At 33.8% G+C, this 22,032-nt stretch overlaps 1 protein-coding gene and 1 long non-coding RNA gene across 4 annotated transcripts in view; one reads left to right on the top strand and one right to left on the bottom strand.

Moving 5' to 3' along the window:
• Positions 1 to 22,032, bottom strand: part of LOC124957931 — a 406,825-nt gene that overhangs the window by 340,528 nt on the left and 44,265 nt on the right. The window lies entirely within an intron of this gene.
• LOC124957935 lies at positions 7,280 to 11,309 on the top strand. The gene is made up of 3 exons (XR_007103775.1): positions 7,280 to 7,693; positions 8,119 to 8,696; positions 9,225 to 11,309. It is a non-coding gene; the product is annotated as an uncharacterized LOC124957935 (long non-coding RNA).

Consider the following 22,032-nt stretch of genomic DNA (forward strand, 5'->3'; position numbering starts at 1 on the left):
GTGTAAAAAGCTAATTTCTCGATGAGTCTTTTTCATTTTACGCACACATATACACATACATATACAGACACATATACATATATACACACAAACACGCACACACACACACACACACACACTCTCTCTCTCTTTCTCTTTCTCTCTCTTGATAATATATATATATATATTTATATATATATATGCACATACACAGTGTATTTGCATCAACAGAAGCAAATACAATTATAGAAATTAATACGTATCAAACCATAGCTTTGCAATTAGGCAAATTGAAATACATACCAGGTGTTACAAAAGAGAGAGAGAGTGAGAGAGAGAGAGAGAGAGAGAGAGAGAGAGAGAGAGAATCTATAACGCATCAAAAGACAGTGATAGAAACGAAAGAAAGAAATATATCTCGCGTCGACAATTTTTTGTAATCGATCCGATCGATTTGAGTCTTTTTATCAATCTAAAAATTCTTTTTGCAGATATATAATTCTTTATCCGCGTAGATCATACATTTATGTGCGTTCGTTTAGCATAATCGAAACATACGTTATTCTTTCGATGACCGTAATCATCAAATGAACGAGTTCCATTCATTGGTTAGTTGTTAAATCTGAAAGAAATAGAAGGAAAGAGAAAAGGATAGAGTAAAAAGAAAAAAGAAGGGAAAAGATGAAGAATTTGTCTCTCTCTCTCTCTCTCTTTCTTTCTCTGCATAACGTTAAATTTCGCAAAACAATCCTGTTCCACTTTCCGACTTGATACTAACAGTAAGTGTTTGATTTTACACGGATGAATTAAGTTTTCCATAACGAATGTAATCCGCATGAATATTTTATCATTTTAATGAAAAATGTGCCATATTAAACTTGCGAATTTGTAACCTACATATACGATATCGCTACCTCATTTTTTTTTGTTTTCTTTTTTTTTTTTTTTAATATCTGTTTACATTTACGTAACAAATGGATGTGGATGAATACCAACGTACGGCATAAAATGCTGATATCTAAATATATATTCTATATGTTATTACAAATGGAAAAGATTTTTTTTTTCCTTTTCAATTTTATCAAATAACCTCATGATGTAACCTCGTGTATATATTTACATTTTTGTATATATATTTACGGTATTTGATTCGAAAGCGTTAAAAGAGAAATATCACCCTGTATTCATCGAAAATGAATACCCATCGACCCCTTGAACGTTCGAAGTGAACTTAAAACGACCACAATGACAATAAAGGATCGCAAGCATCAGTGTAAAACGGATACCAGGTAACGTTGTCTCTTTTTATTCCCCTCTCTTTACGTGTTTGCACCAACCGATCGCGATCGTTTCGAATTCGACGCGATGACCCTTTTTTCTCTCTTTTTCTTTTTTTTTTTTTTCTTTTTTTCTATCCAGAGGGATACAAAAGCGAACGTTGGAATAGACGTACACGCGTACGTCCTTTCGACTGGACGATTAACGAGCCAAACCGTTTAGCATAGATAATCACTCCCGGGATCCAGGGCCGTTGCTTGAATGCTGTTCGGTTCTCTCTTCATCTGTCTCTCTTCTTCTTCTCTCTCATGCTTGCTTCCTCTCTTTCTCTCTCTCTCTCTTTCCCTCTCTCATTCGTAGGATTCCCGATGCAATTATCAATCGACGGTCCGCTATGCATTAACATAATTAAATCAGTTAGCCGTACGAGTTCCATTCCTATCTCCTCTATCTGTCTTTGTCCCATTGTTTCTCACTCTCTCTCTCTCTCTCTCTCTCATTCTCTCTAAACCCTTGTGGCAGGCCTCTTTATCGTCATCAACGTCGGCATCCAAACCAACAGGACTTCACAGTTTTCCATATCGAACGCAACAACGTGGTTAATTCTTAAGTACCGCTGGTGAAGAATAATCTCACGGGAACGTACGTTGAATTTACAATATGATTTTGAATTAACAACGAACGAAGGCGGTTATATATATAAATATATATATATATATATATATATATATATATTTATTTATTTTCTAAATTCACTCCGCGTCTCTGATTACGATCGACTCGAAAGTTCGAATAACTTGTTTACATATCTTTGGTTGAATTCGAATAAATTTAAGTGAGATTAAAGGCTGTCTCGTCGCATCTTAAGAAGTTGTTTCGTACGGCATTAGATTTGAAAATTATAAAAGCGCGTGTATTAGTATTCTCGTTTACATTCGTAATTCGGCGGCTTTGATTATAAAGGATAGACAATTCGACCGACCGGTTTCGAAATTCTGTTAAAGCGATAAAGAGTTAATGACTTTCGAACGATCGGGGCAATAAATTTGGAACGAGTGTATATTTTGAGAATTTGAAGGCGTTCCCCGTACGCGCGTGCCAGCGTCCGCAGGCTAATGAGCCTACTAATTAAGCACCGGTAAATGTAGAAATTTTTTAAAAGAATATGGACGATACTCTATAATCTAATAGCTTCGAATACTCCTAATTAACATTATACGAAAGCGACCGCGAGAGGAACGACCTCCATTTCGAATTGTATTTTTATATAATCTAGCGCAAAATTTTTATTTTTAATATAACCAAAACTTTTTATTTGCAAAATGCATGTATGTACATCTAATCATTTATAGAAAATATTTATACGGATACACATACAAACAATATATATTTTTCTAATCTTATAAAAATAATAATGTAATTTAAGTATATATGAGTACGTATATATGAAGTACTCATAAATATTAAGTAAATATGAGTACGTATGTCACATGAATATAATATTCGACTCTCTAGCATATGACGGATGTTCGATTATTCAAACAAACGACACTTTCAAACATCCATCCGCGCAATCGCTGCTAAAAGCGGACCTACATAAGATATTCTGTATTATAAAAGAGCTTCGATTCTCATCGCGCAAACAATGTCGAACCTTTTCGCATCGACGAGCGATATCAAAGATACTCCTTTCATTGAATTCCGTTTCAATAAGCGAGGCGATTGAAAGCAGATAAAATTGGAGCGAGCTTTCACATTGAAAGAAAAAAAAGAGTGATAGGAAGCGACGAAGAAACGTAACGAAAAATTGAAAATATCTTGTAGAATTATTATATGTATTTGTCAAAAAAAAAAAAAAAAAAAAAAAAAGAAAAAGAAATATTTTTCTGACGAGGTTAGTCAGACGAAAAAAAAAAAAAAAGAGAGAAATATACCTACGTGGATTCGGACATGCGGCTATCGTAGAAAGATCTTGAATTATGAACTTTAGGAAAATAAAAGTCAATAGAGGAATTCGTTTCATTCATTTCACTTTTAGACATTAGATGTTATAATATTAAAATTATTGTCAAATAAATTGGATATAATTTCGAAAGTAATTGATCACTTCGTTTGAAATTAGAAAGATAACATCTTTACATTCCGTAAAAAGTTTTCTGTCATATTTCGATAGAAACGGCTCGGTCAATTGGTTAATTTTTACCATTTAAATATTTTTAATATATTTATATTATTATTTAAATATTTATAATAAAATCTACTTGACAATTTTTTCTTTTACAATATCAATCTTTCTGTTACAATATCTAAATTATTTATGAAATTTATTTAAATTTAATTTAAGCAAGTTTGTCGTGTTGAAGAGAAAGAAATTTTAATATTAAAAAAAAAAAAAAAAAAAAAATAGAAAAAAAGGAGGAAAAAAAAATATATACATATATATATATATATATATATATATATATATATATATATATTTTGTTTATAAACGAAAAATCTTATAATTCTTTTCAGAACTTCAAACAAAATTGAAAAATTCCATTTTCGTAAAAAATTATAGCAATGGTGATTGCATAAGAAGCTCCCGGTGGTCGTGTCTAAAAATATGAGTTCGAGGGTAAGGCAGGCCCTTTTCTCTAGAGAGTAAAAGAGAAAGGAAAAAAAAAAGAAAGGGAAAGAGGTAGAGGGCAGGATGATACGTATTGTTATTTGTTGCCGTGCAATATCTCGACTACCGCCCTAAAATGTACGCACCAAGGAGATTCCCGAGGGAATTCCGTTCCTTTCCTCGCGAATTGTTCGATGTAGAAGAGAGTAAATAGCTTTCGTTGTTGCTAAAAAAACAACAGTTTTTACGAATACATGGAAAAGGTCTAGAAATGCCAAATCGAAAGAAAGAGAGAGAGAGAGAGAGAGAGAGAGAGAGAGAGAGAGAGAGAGAGAAAGAGAGACAGTCTTTATTTAAAAATTAAAATTTCTTTTTCATCGTCATTATGTTTCATAATAATGTTAATTTCGATGTTTCGATGAAGGGGGGTAATATTTCAAGAAAGAATTTAATAAAGTCGTGTAAAATCCGATGAGACAAATTTGAGACAATTTTGTGATTGGTTCGACAGGATGAAAGTTTTCAACGTCCACTTGAACGGATCGAAGATAAAGTCCAAAACGTGTGAATAAACGTTAGAAGGTTAAGAAAGCTTATCTATCGTAACGGTCAAAGGATCATCGTGCTAGATAAGAATATTTTATGATAAGGATATTTTACGGGGTATAAGAGGATATTTTCTTTGTTCTTTTTTCAAGAAGAAATATAGTATCTTGTATAAGGGACGTGCAGCTTTTAAAGGAAGAGTTATGCAGAGAGATCTTAAAGTTTTCAAATTTGAGAACTTCCTTTACAAACGTTATTCCTTTGAGTTCGACCTTACGCGCTAATGCATTTTCATTTTAAATAGAATCTCTGCTTGTAAGGATCGTATTCTCGTAAGAATCGTAAATATAACGATATGACTCCTTGGGATAGAAAATTCGTAGATAAAACGTAAGATTAACTAAAAACGAATAAGGTAGTAGCGAAGAAGGAAAATTCAATAAACTGTTCCAAAGGAAATAGAGTTACAAATTTAAAGGACGAATCATTGATTTCAGGGTTAACACGACGCTTGTGGAAATTGTCGAGTAGTAGTCCTCCTTGTTCTTGTAGCTTGTTTCAAGTAAGTACGAGTGTGTCGGCGATGAAAGCATAGCTGCGTTTCGTATACACGGCTTACTACTAACGTAAATGCTAATGTCACGTTAGCCGGGCGTTACAGGACGAAGAGGAGACCGTACTGTTAGGTACCTCTTCAAGAACTCAAGCGAATATCCTTGTTCCACTAAATTAGTCCTAATTTACTATATGCTGACTGTAAAGTCGAGATTGTCTCGCTAGAATTCGCTTATAGTATTGCAAGGAAAAACACATCTATTAAATAGATATATACATAAATATATATATATATATATAATAGTATCAAATAAATATAAAATAAATAAATAAATAAATATATATATATATAATAGTATCAAATAAATATAAAATAAATAAATAAATATATATATATATATATAAATATATATATAAATATATTTATATGTATGTATTGCACTTTAATAGCATTAAGAATATTAAACGTCTGAAAAGTATGAATAAATTGATTAAACTACAATTTCATATTTCTTTATAGATTACAAAAAATAGAACATGCATTTAAAGAAAATTGGTATTTGTAAAAGTACAAATAACTTGATCTCTCGCTCTATATATCTCTTCCTCTTTCTCTCGCTCTATCTATCTTCAATGTAGATAACATATGGCAGCTGGTCTCATGCATCGCGAGATAGCAATATTGAAACTGCAGTATGTCGCGTATCCCTCACGGTACATCGCTACACTCTCTCACTAAATTCTAATGCTTTGTGATCTGTAAGCCGCACAGGTCAACTCCAACGCGGATATTCGGGAGCGTCAAACTAATTTCGATTCTACGGATTAGTAGATCGTGCAGTCAGGCATTATATTACTGTTATATGAGACAAATATCCTCTTACAATCCTAAAGAAGTCAAACCTCCCGTATGTTATTTGTTCAATTAATTGAAAATCTATTTAAACGAACTTTCATTCTTATTTGTTAAATTTTATTATTTAATTAATAAATCATATAAAATTTGCTCGTAAACATATACATAAATTCAATGCTTGTGACAAATTTATGAATTTTAATTTACGACCCGATTATCATTTCGTCGCACGGCGTTCATTAAAATAAGATGCATAGAAATAAATTGTTTAAAGGTTAAACGTGATTGGAATGTTTTGATACGATGAAAGGAAAAATATTCCATCGGAGATTGTTATTTTATTTAACAATATTAATAATAAATGGATTATATGTTCTGATTCATCTGTTATCCTCAGATTGTTGTTTTATTCATAGTCTCGATGATGATAGATTTTTAGTAAAGTTTCGTAATACCACTATATATTTTTATCGGCAAACGAGATGAATGACACGACGGTATGTAGATCTATATGTATAAACACGATGTCTACTATAATTCACGCTTGTCTTGGATAACAATGTGCCTGCCCATTGATCGCGTTCACGAGCCGTTTTCGCGGTCGTGCGAAACAATATAATATACTTGTCAATGCGTATCTAGCGAGAGCAACGAGAGAACGAAGCCACCTTTACATCGGGCGTACAGGAAACAGGATCGACGACAGGTGCAAACATTGGCCACGCGCCAGTGAGCGAGTTTAATTTTAAATCGAATTCGAAACGAGCCAGGGCATATATACGACGAATCGAAAATTTAAATCGCGCATCTCGCGTAATAAAGCGTGTATGCACGAAGCTCACAATTAAACGTGTATGTGACAAGCGTTTGAAATTAAAGCTTACTCTCCCGCAACCGGGAGAGTTAATCCAATCCGTTCTTTTCATGTGGCCGAAACAATAAAAAGTCTCAAACGATTACCAATAACATTTTTATCCTTTATCACGCGACTTTGATATATTACGGTTAAGTCTATCAATATTTGCGATCTTGTTAACTAGAACAAATAGAGGAGAGTTAGGTATGTATTATGGATATTCCTGAATATAATTAACTTGATTTAATTGACAAACAATGTTGCAATGCGTAATTATCGATCAAGAGCCCCCTATGTCTTCGATAAACAACAAGTAATGATATGTAGATTAAAATGGTTTATTATATAGTAATATTATTTACATTATTTTTACAACGAGATTTATTCATTGAAAATAAGAAACTATAATAATAAAATGTAGAACAAGATCATTGAATTCGAACGTTAAATATTTATGTTTTAAAGATAGAAAACAGGGCAGATGGTAATTAACGCGGTTTCCTACATTCTTTGCAGAATTATGCATGCATATACAATTTACTACTACATACATTCAAACATATATACACTTAGTAGAGTTTATATAGGCTCACATTGATAGTGTTAGATATGTGGGCGATCGTAAAGCCGATAGAGAACGAGCTTAACGAGCCCGTTAAAGCGATCTTAGCGTGTCGCCTGTCCAAAGTGACGAGGGACATCCGTAGCAAGGATCGCGACGAGAATCACGATCGAAGATCCGAATGAGGATCGAGAGATACGTCGTGACAAGCGGCATGGCAAAATGTGGCCAAAAAGAAAAAGTAAAACCGACGAAAGAGCGATAAGTGAGGTGTATAAGATAGATGAACAGTTATAAAAAAGAAAAAATGAAAAATATTAGAACATTAAACACATGTTACGTGAAATATATATCGTTATATATATATACAGCTGTGATTGTCACTTAATTATAAGATAAAGAGAACATGAAGAGAAACACATGTTATATCTACGTGCTTGGAATGCATAGTATGTAAGTAGTTCCAACCTAGAAAATATTTGCTACATCTGAGACATGTAACATTATTATTCATCGCTCACTTTGTCGTTCGATATTATTTAAGTTATATATCTTTCTTCCTTCAAAATCATTTTTCTCGTTTAGAAATGTATTAAAACGTGAGACAAATATTGATTTCGTTCATCATTCTTTTAAAAGACGAAGCTATCTGTTCCAACATTCTTTCTAACACATTACATTTCGTCAATACATATCTTCATCAATCTTGTTTCATTGTATTTGTATTTTTTTATCATCAAAATACAACAATATTTCGAACACTATACATCAATTATCGATCATTCATCTACAAAAATTTTATACAAATGTTAGATAAAACGTGATGTCATCATATGATGATTGAATTTGATTTTACATTAATTATCTTTTGATTTAAGATACGATAGGATTATACAAGACCATCTAAGAAAAGTGTGAAGATGAAAAGACGAAGAAGAGAGATACGTTGGATGACGTTAAAGAGAAAGAGAGCAGCGGAGATTTATCGGCCGGCATGATATACGCGAGCTCGAGTGCCGGTTATTATAATATCTCGACACGGCGGGTTATGTGCTCGTGCAGGGTATTATGGTGATAAGTGCTCTCTCGTGTGGGTGTCACGTGGAGGAGGAGACACGGAAGAAGAGAACGACAACGTGTGGGCACGCGTACGAGTGCGCGCGCACAGGTACATACGAGTACTGTAGGACAAGTAAGAGGACGACAGAGAGCTACTTTAAAAGGCAAATGAGATAGATAGATATAGAGAGAGAGAGAGAGAGAGAAAGAGAGAGAGAGAGAGAGAAAGAGAGAGAGAAGTGGAGAGAGGGGGAAGCGAAGAGAAAGGGAGAAAGAGATTATCTGCGGTGTGATAGCAGATTATGTCTGCTTGCCTGGTAAACTGCCTCCGGCCTTCCCACCGTCTTCCCTTTCGACTCGACTCGTTCTTCTCGCCTGAATTCGCTTCTGGTTTTACGTACGTACATCTCAATGACTCGTGCAAATATATATATATATATATATATGTGTGTGTGTGTGCGTGTGTATGCGTCTATATATACATACATATATTAGCAGTCAAGAGTCGAGTTTGCAATTATATAGACCGATCATCGATCAAAGTATATATATATATATGATAGAAATGTTTTAACATATGTATTAATATTTAATTATTCTGATATCTTTAATAAGTATTTTAAATAAATATGTATTTGTGAGATACAAATTGTATCAGTAAAAAATTTCGCATATTTGATTAAGAATCGTTTTTTATTTGTGAAATATTTTTCGGAAAATAATAACAGCCGATGATACATTTATTATTGATAAAACAAATAATTGATAATATTTATCACGGAAGTATATAAATTTTTATTTGTAAACAATATAATTCTTAGTATTCGTTCATTATTTTTGAGATATATATATATATATATATATATATATATATATATATATGTTATACGTGTATACACACCAATCTGTGATTCTGTAAATACAGATGGAAGAATGGAAAGAGGTCAAAATATCCAAATCCATTCATTGCCGTGGAGGGAAATATTGACTCGCATAGTACGTTTCCGCTCGAAGTGTGACCTATATAAATTCTTGAAAATGCATTCGCCAACGAGAGAGCTTGAATTGGGAAAGCAGGAGGGGGATAAAAAAGGAAAAAATGAAGTCGTCGAAAGGCCTTGCTTCGGTAGCAAAGCGAGCAAAAAAATACGAAGGACGATCATCGAGCGAGTTCGAGTATGAGAGAGCATGGAGCGTGGAGCGGGAGGGGGGAGTGGGAGGAGCAGAGAGGAAACATTTCATTCATAAGCAACGACGAGTGAAAAGGACAGATATTTTTCAACGACGAGGCGATATGTTTCTTTCAAAATGGAATTTCCCGGATGCAAATTCTCGCACGATTCTCTGGACAATCGTTTTTCTTTCGTTTTCGCAGAAAAAAAAAAAAAAAAAAAAAAAAAAAAAAAAGAAAAAAAAGAGAAAAAAATTTCTTTTTTTTTCCACAAATAATACAAATATCATTTCTATGAATTTCGGTATAATATAAATAATAACGAGAACGATATAGTCGAATTTAGAAACGCGAATGAAATCACGGGATACGCTTTCGACACACGCAATTTTCATTTTATTTATTTATTTTTTATTCACATTCGTTGTCTGCGTTTCATTCGCAGAGTTGATTATGGATAAATAAAGGTCAAATATTTTATAGCTCTTTTTACTGATGCACATACACGCACTTGCGCACACACACACGATCGCATGGACGATCTCAAGAGCGATCGATACACGTACAGACTCATAAAAGGTATTATTAAGGTGAAAATACATATGTATGTATACGAATTTGTTATCGTTTCAAAGTGTAACAATGTATAAATAGATCTGTTCGTCCATCTCTCGATATTTTCTACAATTCGATCAATTTATTATTTTTTTCTTTGAAAGACATCGGAATTGAAAATTCATTGTTAATCGTTTGTCTACTAGAACGATAAAGGAATTCATTTCACGATATCGATTCGTAACTTTCTTAAAAAAAAAAAAAAAGAAAAAAAAAAAAATTGATGAAAAAGCCTGAGCATCGTATTCGATTATTTCCAATTTTCTTTCACATAATCTCGTTACATCATAAATATTGAATTAATTCGTATATACATATATACATGTCGTTAGAGAATTCGTTACGATAGAACGGCTCTTATTTATGAATCAGTCCAATATATAAAAAATATAAATTGCAAAAGGAACTAAACGCGTTCGATCGATTGATTTCAACATCAAAAAAAAAAAAAAAGAATTAACTCTTTGCATACCGGTTATTTTTTTTCGATATTTAATAAATGAAATAACTCGAACATCCATTATGGGATTCTATCCAGATTAAATTTTAAAATTGCAAAGGATTAGTCGTTTATAAATGATGAAAATGGTTAAAAGAATTAACTATCGTGCGCATCGAACGTTCAACACGTATATTACAAAATTGTTAATTATTAGAAATTATTATCGAGTACGCGCTGTTAGCCTTTTTCGTAGAATGCTTCATTAGCGCGAACGATTCCATTATCGAATTTTACAAGCGTGATAATTTCGGATGCATTAATATAACGGTGCTTAAAATTATTTTCACAGGTGAGAACGTTTTTGGTGAGAATGAAAAGGAATATATTTTCGTGCGTGCCAGAGATAATAACGATAATCGCATGGCCGATGTGTGGAGCTTGCCCGTTTATTATTATTCTAATTGCGGAAGGCCGAATGGAAAATGTAACAATTGCTTTTGCGTTACAGCGAGGCGAAATTGCTCTTCGCATTGACAAAAACCACATTGGTTTTCCTCTTTCGGAAGATCGAAATGGACGACAGTGAACACATGGATAAGCAATTCGTTTCAGCATCGATGTTTCCACTCGGTTACGTTAGTTTTATGATATTTCGCTTTATTTACGTATAACTCGTGGTAAAACAAATAATTACTTATTATCATTTAAACCTAATTCATAATAAACAGTATTCTTGATTAATATCAAAAGATATTGCCATAAAAAAATATGTATATATATATATATATATATATATATATATATATATATATATGTGTGTGTGTGTGTGTGTGTGCGTATATATATGTATACTGAATTAGGAAAAATGTGAAAGAAGAAAAAGAAAGATAAAAATATCGAGAAAAGCGAATAGAAAAGCAGCGTTAACCTCGTAAATAATAAAATAGAGATAAAACAAGATCCAATGAAAGAAAATCGATGGCGCCGACTTTTTGAAAGCCTCAGCTCATGAATGTTACAGTACGACCCCTGTTCGAAGCTTTGCCAGACCGTAAAAACGGAGGCTGCTTACCACGAAGATTTTAATATTTTATCCTATGACTTGAGAAAAAATACAAGATACTCTGTGAATGGTTAGAAGATAGGAAGAACTCAGAGAAAAGGTGCATTAAATGTCGCTAGATCTGTCCTTTAAATATGCATTCGTTCTATATTAAAACTAGACCAAATCTATTTAAACTTTCCATATTAATCATTCGCTATTTCTGTATATAAAATGAATATTTTATTTCAATCCCATGATTCCATATTTATCAAATAAAATAAAACTCGAAAACTCGAAGATACTCTCTCGGAATATTTATTACAATACATTAACGAATGGATCATTTCTTGACTAATTATTAAGTTACTATTAAATCAATTACCATCATCGAGCCTATATAGAGCGATATTAATTCGATAATCTTTTCGCTTTAGTGAATATACCTGCTGATACATTAATCCAATTCAACCGCTTTGACTTTCATTAATGAACCGACGAATATTTTCTACAAAGTAAGCCGTCGTAGAACATTATATCAGAGAGTGTCTCTTTTCGTTGGCTCGGCTTTGACGAGTGGTTAAAGCGACGCTGAATTTGATTTTCCCTAGCAATAGGCTGATAATGCGGACGCGTATGCAGCTGCTAATATTATAAGAGCGGAAGGTCTGCCTGACGTTTTGGTTAGGTACATTCTACGTCTGCCTAATACATGCACAGATATATTCTATCAACGCGTAGACCCTTTCGAAGTTAATTCGATCGAAGTGTGCGTACATTATCAGACTTCTCCGTGTTAAACCAACTTAAAATCTTCTATATTATTACTTGTACTTCCCTATATATCTATAATTTTGCCTAGAGTCCCATAATCTTCTCGAAAGCTTATACGTTTCTCTGATGAAGTTTTCCACATTTCTATGTTTTCACTAAAAAGTATTTCTTTGAATGGTATTTCTGACTAATCTCGTCTGGGACATTATCCATTTTAATATTCAAAATAATCTTGAGTCTCGAAATAATATATATTTTTTTCTTTTTTTTTTTTTTTTTTTTATATAACAAGAGAGAAAGAGAAAGAGATACTCTCGAAAATTTCTCTATATCCGTTCCAATCTATTCATTGTTATTAATACAGAAAATAGCGGTGGGTTTAAACGAGAATAATTATAATATATTATTTCATCAGCGGCTTAGTCGACTTTGAATACAGATGTTCCATGTTGAATAGAAGCAAAACATCGGATCCTATCGTGATAAAATTCTTATCTGTATGTGTACGTATAAGAAAGAGAGAGAGAGAGAGAGAGAGAGAGAGAGAAGGAGGAAAAGGAGGAGGAGCTCTTGGTAGACATTTCCAAAAGCAAAAGACGTGGTTAATGTTTCGTTAAAGGAGCATTAATTAAAGGCAGCCGATTTAGTCGTGTTAAAGAGACGCTTTGCTAATAAAAGACGGAGATAGAGATAGAAAGAAAGGAAGAGAAAGGGGGAGACAGAGAGAGAGAGAGAGAGAAAGAGAGAGAGAGAGAGAGAGAGAGAGAGAGAGAACGAAATAGAGGACAAACTGGGAAATCGTTTGAAAAGGGGATTGAAAAGTGGGACAACGATACGAGGGTGGATTTGAAAGCTCACATTTCTTGTCTGAGCACTATGAAAGTCTCAGCTCTATTTAATACATCCTCACCAAATTCATTTATCTTCGATAACGACGAAAAGGATCAAATAAAACAGGGCTGATCAGTTAAAGGATTAATTTTTACAGTTTTAGATGTTAATTTATGTCAAACGATAATCGAAAATAAATGAATTATTGTAAAATAATAAAAACGAATATAACGTACGTGTATAACAAAAAAAAAAAAAAGAAAAAGAAAATTAATGTCGAATATCGCTCGTGAAGATCTTTTTAAGTTTGATATTTAAAGATGAAAAAAAAAAGAAGTTACTAGTAACAAGAGTAAAAATTAATGTAAGAAATATTATGATACTGAATTCTCTTCCACGTAAAATTACAGAAATTAATGAACCAAATGCGTCGAAAGAGAAGTGTTACAGACTCATTATCAGTTTCCATGGCGTTAGTGAGAATAGGATAGGGTCAGAAACAAACGAGATACAACGTGCGTATCGGTCCGTTCGAAACTCGTAACTTTACTTATCTCTCTTCCCTTCTTCAAAGATTTCTCTCTTATTTCGAGCGCATCCTCTAAGGGAGAAGGCAATTCTATCTTTTATATCGTCACCAAGATAATGCCACCGCGTTATGACAATTCTTATTTCTGTCCTCTTGGAGAGAATATGTCTCGTGAGATACGTCGTTTAATTTTTCTAAATATCTCTCCAGTGAAAATATTTCGAAATGAATCTCATCCAATTTACATTTCTTAGCACCGATGGAATTTTGTATTAACTCATTATATATTTAAAAGCGTATAAAATTATCATTGTATTAAATAATAAGACAATCAATTAAAAATCGTCATATCGTCTTTTTTTCTTTTTTTTCTTTTTCTCTTTTTTTTTTTTAGTCGAATATAAACGAATGAAAGAAAAGGAAAATAAAAGAAGGAAAAAAGAAATAAAAAAAGGAGGGATGAGAAACGGACGAAGGAAATAACGTGATCCCATTTGAAATTAATTTCAAATTTCAGGAACGAAAATTTCCCAGAGAATGGCGTCGCTTGTGTACCGATGTCCGAGGATTGATTAATCGCTTCCTCCAAAGTTAAGCCGTTCCAGCTTGCGAGTTTCTGCAGCACGTGAATCCACCCACACACACACACACACACACATATATATATATATATATATATATATATATATATATATAGAGAGAGAGAGAGAGAGAGAGAGAGAGAGCATCAATAAAAGAAAATCGACGTCCACGGAGTAAAACGAGCATTAGAGGAGTGGGAGTAATGGCGGCAACGACAGCAACGCGACTCGTTGTCTCGACGTCGAGGATCACGAGCGGACAAACTATATCGCTGACTCGATTAAGGTACAGTCTCTGTGGCCGTTAGCTCGGAACACGAAACTCTTGGTAACTCTCTTGCTCTTTCTCTCATTCTCTTCTACCATATCGCCGTTGTTCGCTTTATCGACGTTGAAGTAATATCGCTAGGCATTGAGAAAGGTAGTACGTTAAAACGAAACTGCTGACCCAGTAACGATACTTGTATGAGAATCCTCCTGGTATTCAGTCAATGTGCGCTCTTTCGTTGCAGATATATTTGAGTTCTGATAATATTCTATTATTGCCGTTCCAATAGGTTCACATTCTTTACCGTCCATTTTTTTCCTCTTTTTCATTAGTTGTTCACCGTTCATATCAATGTTAAAATTTATATTAAATTCCAAAAGATTATTTGTCATTGTAAATCAGCCAGTTGAACGAATGGATCGTTTTACGTTTTGTTACTATATTCATTATATTCGTTTTCACAGGGGGAAAAAAAAATTAAAAAAAAAGAAAAAGAAAAAGGAAAAGAGAAAAGAAAAAAGGAGAATCCATCGTGACCTTTGATTTTCTTTATGAACAATTTAAAGATCCATGTAAATAGGATTTATAAAAAGTTTCATTTAATATGTATTCTCGTGGAGTTACGACGTTTACGTCGAAACAAATTCCATTCGTCCTAATGATCGCACATCAACGTTCCTCATTTTTCATTTTAATGGATATCCCGTTCCTACGATGACGAGCATCGAGCTCCTCCGCACGAAGTCGAACTAGAAATCCTCGTCAGAAATCCCACTTAAAGTTTAAGCGAAGACCATTCATCTTATTTCCTTTCCGACAGAACGATCGTACGAGGTGCCGCCTTTTAGATTTATGGCAAAAAGAACGGAAACAATAACTTTCAGTCTGAATGTAATAGCGCGTCCGAGCATGAACGTAACTTTCGCGAGAAACGCTATATAAGTCACGTAAGTATTCTATTTCCAATCCTTCGTTCTTATTTCTAACTGCCATTGCATATATATATTTTTTCTTTTTTTTTTTTTTTTTTACAAAACAAATATTAATAACTACTCTTATGATCAACTACTACGATTAATTATTAATTAAGTTATATTGTAATAACGAAAATGATCTAATGATTAAACATTTATTATCGTCATATTGAATAAATGTGAGGCATTAGAGTAAAATCGTTTAACGCGTTAACAAAACTAAGTATCATTATTTTATTTATATCATATCATTCGATTAAAATAATCATTATTTTCATTGATCCAATCGTTAGACCTTCCCCCTTCATTATTTTTCTCCACGAGAATCGTTATAGAAGAAGCAGCTTTATCGTTTAATCTGGGAATGACGTACTTATCTACGTGACGCGTTAGGAAAATTTTGGTAGAGGTATCGCGATTTGTTTCCAGGGAAATTTAACAAACTCCTCTCTCTCTCTCTCTCTCTCTCTCTCTTTCTCTCTTTCTCTCTCTGTCTCTCTCTTTCTCTTCATCGGTTAATCAAGACCTTTTAATCCTCTCAAAGTCCATCGCGTCACGTCACCCTGTCGTCGTCGGAGATCGATCGATCGATTTGGTTATCGGAGGCCTTTTGAGAGCATCGAAAAGCTAACTCTGCCGGTATAGGAGAAATTCGACAAGGCTGCCGTTGCTGCTGTCTCTGGAAACGAAGTCTCGATAAACGGGATTAATTAGACGAGAGTGCCGACGCCGGGAGCACCGTCCTTTCCGTGAGATAACACCGATAAAGCTCGCGAAAGCCAACGAAAGCTCGGCTATCTTTTGGCCGTAGAATCATGTGGCCCACCAACGTCGATCAATCTTCCATTTAATCACTTCGAAACTGTTCCTTGGTACGAGAGATTTTCTTTTCGATAAAAAAAAAAAAAAGAAAAAAAAAAGAAAAAAAAAAGAACAAAAAAGAGAAAGAAAAGAAAAAAGAAAAAGATACATTACTTTTTTTTAAATAATCTATATAATCAAACATAAAACACAATCGTTGTGGTATGTGAAATTTGTATTGTTAAAATAGTATATCTGTATTGAAAATTTTTCATATTTTTTGAAATTGAAATTGAAATGATTGTTGCAAATCCATTGTTATTATTATTATTTTTTTTTCTTCTTTTTTTTTTTTTTATTACGAAAATGCAAACAGAAGAATTTAATCGCTATAATAAAATACATTTATGATTCATCAAAGTACCGAACAAATACGATATTAAATAAGAACGTTAGATCGTACGTAAGTACATGCATTAATAAATGGAAGGATTTACAACAAAGCAGAGATAGCGCTTGATAGCGGTGAAAGCCTCCGTTCGAAGGAATTGATCCTCATAAATATTAACGTCCTCGCGTATTCTTGCGAGCGATCTTAGCAAATCCCATAAAAGCGGCTCTATAATGGCGTTAATTGAAACTCTTTAACGACAAACTCGAATCGTTTTCTCTTCATAAACCGTCGGCCCGTACTTAATCCTCGTTATACCGACCGATTATCTCAAGGGTAGCGATTAATCTTAACGAAGATATCTCGCAGTCTAGGGAGTGATTTTGTTCTGCAAAGAGAAGCAAAGGATAAAGAGGAAAGAAGGAAGAAGGATGAGAGAAAGAAAAAGAAACAGAAGAAGTAGAAGAAGCAGTAAAAGAAGAAGAAGAAGAAGAAGTCGAAGAGGATCTACCTCGAAAAATCTTCGTCCAGTTTCCCCTCTTCTTTTTTATCCTTATCTCGCCCTATCGTTCTCCATCAAGCCGTTTTACCGTCCCTTTCCAGTTTTTTAAGTCAACTTTGCAAGAAGTTGCTCGGCCTGCGGCTAAATTCACCCTACTCCTTCTCTCTCTCTCTCTCTCTCTCTCTCTCTCTTTTTCCTTCTCTTTGCACCACTTTCCCTTAGGAATATTTCCTCTCTGTTTTACATTCGCGTTTCCTCGGAACATGTTCATCCTCAATATTTCCGTCTTTTTCTCCTTTCTGTCTCATACGATATACTAAAGAAGAAGCGACGGTTTCATTTAAAGGAAACTCTTTTCCCGTCTGCCTTTCTCTCTCACTCTCCCGACTTTTCTTGTTTTCGTTCAGGGACTCGTCGTTTTTTTTCCCGCGGGAACGAAGGAGGATTTGCTCGACGTCCGGTAATAGTTTGTATCTGCGAATGTCGTCCTCGTTTTACTTCAACTAGCATCGTAGAACGTGCGTACACGGACGTGATATTCTCGATATCGAATCGTCTTTTCGAATGACGTTCCTTGAAAATATTGGTCACATGTCATAGACACGAAGAATTTATATCAGAATTCCCATGAATGTGAGATATTCTTTCGAAGGTACGTAATAATACGTACTACTACTTATCTGAGTATGTCGTCTCAATGGTAAAAAAAAAAAGAAAAAAGAAAAAAAAACTAAAAAAAGAAAAAAGAATCTTTCATTTTTTTTCTTTCTATTTCTTTATAGTATAGTTATGGACACTTTTTTCTTTTTATTTTCTTTTATTTAAGCCGATTGACAAAAAAATTCCTCGTTGAACTTATCTAAATAAAAGTAAACGAGTAATCGATAAAATCAAACGTAATTCCTTTCCGAAATTGAATGCAACCCGGGGAATCAGTTTATTTCGTGAGACAATATATACTACAAAGACGCAAGCTTTCACAAAAACGAATCATGAAGAAAAAGAGTGAGAGAGAGAGAGAGAGAGAGAGAAGGAGATTTAAGAAACAGTTTACACCATCGTCGCAAGTGCAGTTCAACGATCTGTGATAATGCAGATCTCATTTACCGTCTCTTCTTCTCCGTAATACCTCACACAAGAAGATTCGATTTGCTAGGACACCTTGGTAAGATGCATGAAAGAAACTATCGAAAGAAATGAATGAAAGGGGAGAAAAAGGAAAGTAAGGACATTGAGAAGAGGAAACGAAGCTAAGGAAACAAAGAACAATGAAGTGGGATGAGGTAAAAAGCGGATGGCGATAGGAAAAAAACTGTAGTTTCTTTTTATCGTTGAAAAACAATTACGAGAGAGAGAGAGAGAGAGAGAGAGAGAGAGAGAGAAAGAGAATGGTAGGAGGAAGGAGAGAAAGAGAAAGTGAGAGAAAGGACTAAAGGAAAGAAAGAATGAAAAAGATACGGTTCTTAGTATCGTCCTTGTTGTTGATTCGATAGCAAGTTTCAATTAGCGGCTTTCTCAGGATTCCTTCCATAGTCGACATGGCAACGATACGAAGTCTTGCGAGAGAGAGAGAGGAAGAGAGAGAGAGAGAGAGAGACAGAGAGAGAGAGAGAGAGAGAAAGAGAGAGGGAAAGAGAGAGATGGGGAAAACGAAAGTAAGGGAGAAAGGAAGAGAAATCTGAAGTAGGTAAGGGAGAGTTTCTAAAGGGACTTGGAATGGCAGGAACTCGGTGAGAGACAATGTCGCAAAGGTTGCTTTTCATCCGGCATTTAGGAGAAGCACGGAATACCACGGAAGGCTCGACATTATCTCTATGTATCCAGAGAAAACCGAATGGGGAAGGAGAGAGAGAGAGAGAGAGAGAGAGAGAGAGAGAGAGAGAGAGAGAGAGAAAGAGAGAGAGAGAGAATTCACTCGCTCTCGATATAATCCAAGCTCGTGCCAGAATCCTTCCTTAGGACAAGTTCGATGTTCTCGGCCCCACGTCGTTCTCTTCCTTCTCTTCTCTTCTCTTCACTTCTCTTCTCGAAATCCTCCTCTCACGTTTGTATATACAACGAACTAGTAAGTTTCGACTAGCTCTAACTCGCGTACTTTGTAGCCTAAATGTTGTTGGTATGTTGTTGCAAGACAGAGAGACTCTGGCTGTGTCCAACCTGAACTTGTACAGCTTTCTAGGCAATCATGTGGTCGGGTTAGACGAAAAATCCTAACTTTGGTGCATCCTCCTTAGTCCTGTTAGTACCATAAGAGAGAAGAAACGTGAAAAGGAGAAAAGGAAAGAAATAGAAAAGAGAAGAAGAGAAGACAGTGGGAAGCGGGGAACAGGGGGAATAGAACTGTTCCACGTCCGTATTTTAGTGACGACATAGAAAATTTAGAGTCGTATTTTCGAGCCACCACTTCGCATGGAATCCGTGTTAGTTATAGAAACGTAAACCTACAGAGAGAAAGAACGAAGAGATAAAGAGGAGAAAATGTTTTCAGCTCTAACGTAGAAGGAAAAATTGCCCTTACTGGATGATTCCCTTCGAAAGCTATTTGTTCGCTGTTGGATTATTGGTTCAATGACGGCCAAGGGTGAATTGGAGAATTTATTCGTTTAATCGTCGATTTCTTTACCAATGAAAAATATTCTATCACTTGGGTAGAATGATAAAGATTTCGATATTAAAAATTTAATAAAAATATCTATAGAATATCGTACGATTTGATTCCAATTTCTTTTCGGATCGAAACGGAATTGAATTGTTTGTTTACAATCATACAACTAGTTCTCTTTTGAAACTACTCTATCACTTCTGCATTCTAAATTGATTTCTAATCGATCTCATTTCATTATCTGGTATTTTTCCTTTGATCAAAGAAGAACTATGACAAACTTGAATCTCATTAAGAGAAATCGATTGCACATCTAAATGTAAAAGATGTGAAATGATTCGTCGAACAAACGGTGGAGTCCATGGTAAAAAAAAAAAAAGAGAAAAAAAGAGAGAAAAAAGAAGTAAAAAAAAAAAAAAAAAAAAAAACAGGAAAGAAAAAAGAAAGAAAAAGACAGAAAAAAGATGGAAGGAAAGAAGGATAAACGCGCAATACAATGGGAAAATAAAATGTAGAATGGCAATATTGAAAAGCATCGAAGAAAACGACGAAATCTTGCGCGACGAATCTAATAATCCATGCGGCTGGACGTAAGCCAAGATAAAGACTGCAACGTCGTCGGTGCACGGAAAATGCAATCCCAATTCTGGTACGAAGAAATCGTACTCGAAGAACCTCCCGTCCCGTCTTGTAGATCGAGCGAGCGTGCTTATGCCTATGATTTCTCGATTTCTTCGAAAGAGTGCATTTAGCAAATATGAAATATTGCCGTCGGGGTCTAACCGTATATTTGTCTCGAGAGACGAAACTTATCTCGAATCTTACGACGATAAAGAATCACATTGTCTTCTTTTTTTTTTTGGAAAACGAATTCCTAAAAAAAGAAATTCGAGTAAAACGTATCGATCTATAATAATTGTATCATGGTTTAAAGTATTTCAATGATTTGTAAATATCGAATGAGATAGTTAATTGATCGTAACCATTAATAAATTCATACAAATATAAATTGATGTTGAATAAAATAGATCAATATTTTATATATATATATATATCAACAATTTAATTTGATCTTTTTTTTACGAATTTTCTTATCACAGTGTAACTAACTGTTATCGATGAAATTATTATCTTCGTATGCGTTCACTTTTTGAATATGTTTGCTCGATGTCGAACTGAAAAGCAGCTGCAGAAAGATAAGTTATCTAGTAACTTCGACTCCCACGAGAACCTTGCCGAACGGGACGGTACAAAAGAAAAAAAATATATATATGAGACACCCTTTCGGATTTAATCCCTGATCCAATGTCCGTTAGAATGGTTCCCTTGCGCAAACACTCTTTTCTAAGGACACAGGCTGTAGGAAACGTGGATACCCTTGATAAGAATACTTAGCTAGACGACGAGCGGATTATCGAGCCTGTGCTATTGATAGGTTCCTTCCTGTTTACTTTTTTTCTTTGTTTGAACGGAGAAATAAGTAAGTGTCTCGTATTCAATGATTAGAAAAAAGAAGAAAAAAAAAACGAATAGTACAAATAAATAAAATGTATGTAAATAATTAAAATCGGTCTATAATTTTGTATTGTTTATTTTTTTTATTAACTTAAAAGTTTATTTTTTCTTTGTACAAAAGAAATGAAATAACTTATTCATTTATTACGATAAATCATCGATGATTTATTCTCTTACATTGTTTACGACTGCTTAATTGATCGACTGGGATTATTTAAGTTTGATTAAATATCGTGCGCAAATAGAAATGGAAAATATTAAAATTTTTATTATCATTATATTCGTCATTGATTTATGCATGTTTAAAAGAAACATTAGTTTCATAGATACTATTATCTATTATGAAAATGAAGAAAATATAGAAGAATGCAAAGAAGAGAGAGATTGTTTTAAAACATTTAAAAAGTCTTTTAATATGAGACCTTATTTAAAATTAAAATAAAAAATTTGAATTATCAATTAAAATTAAAAAGTCATTTATCTTTTTGCCTTTTTATGACAATTTATGATATATAAATGTATCATCATTAGCACAATAATATTCATGGGCTTCTCTGTAGCACTCGATGCGCTAAATTCACTGTTCATCAAAATAGTTCTTAGAACAGAAACACGAACAAAATAAATATTCTGTATTATTATTCAATTCCGACTTGAAACTATCTTCCTTGTTAATTTACTTCTCATCTATATTT

This window comes from Vespa velutina, chromosome 2, assembly GCF_912470025.1.
Source record: "Vespa velutina chromosome 2, iVesVel2.1, whole genome shotgun sequence".
NCBI classification, from domain to species: domain Eukaryota; kingdom Metazoa; phylum Arthropoda; class Insecta; order Hymenoptera; family Vespidae; genus Vespa; species Vespa velutina.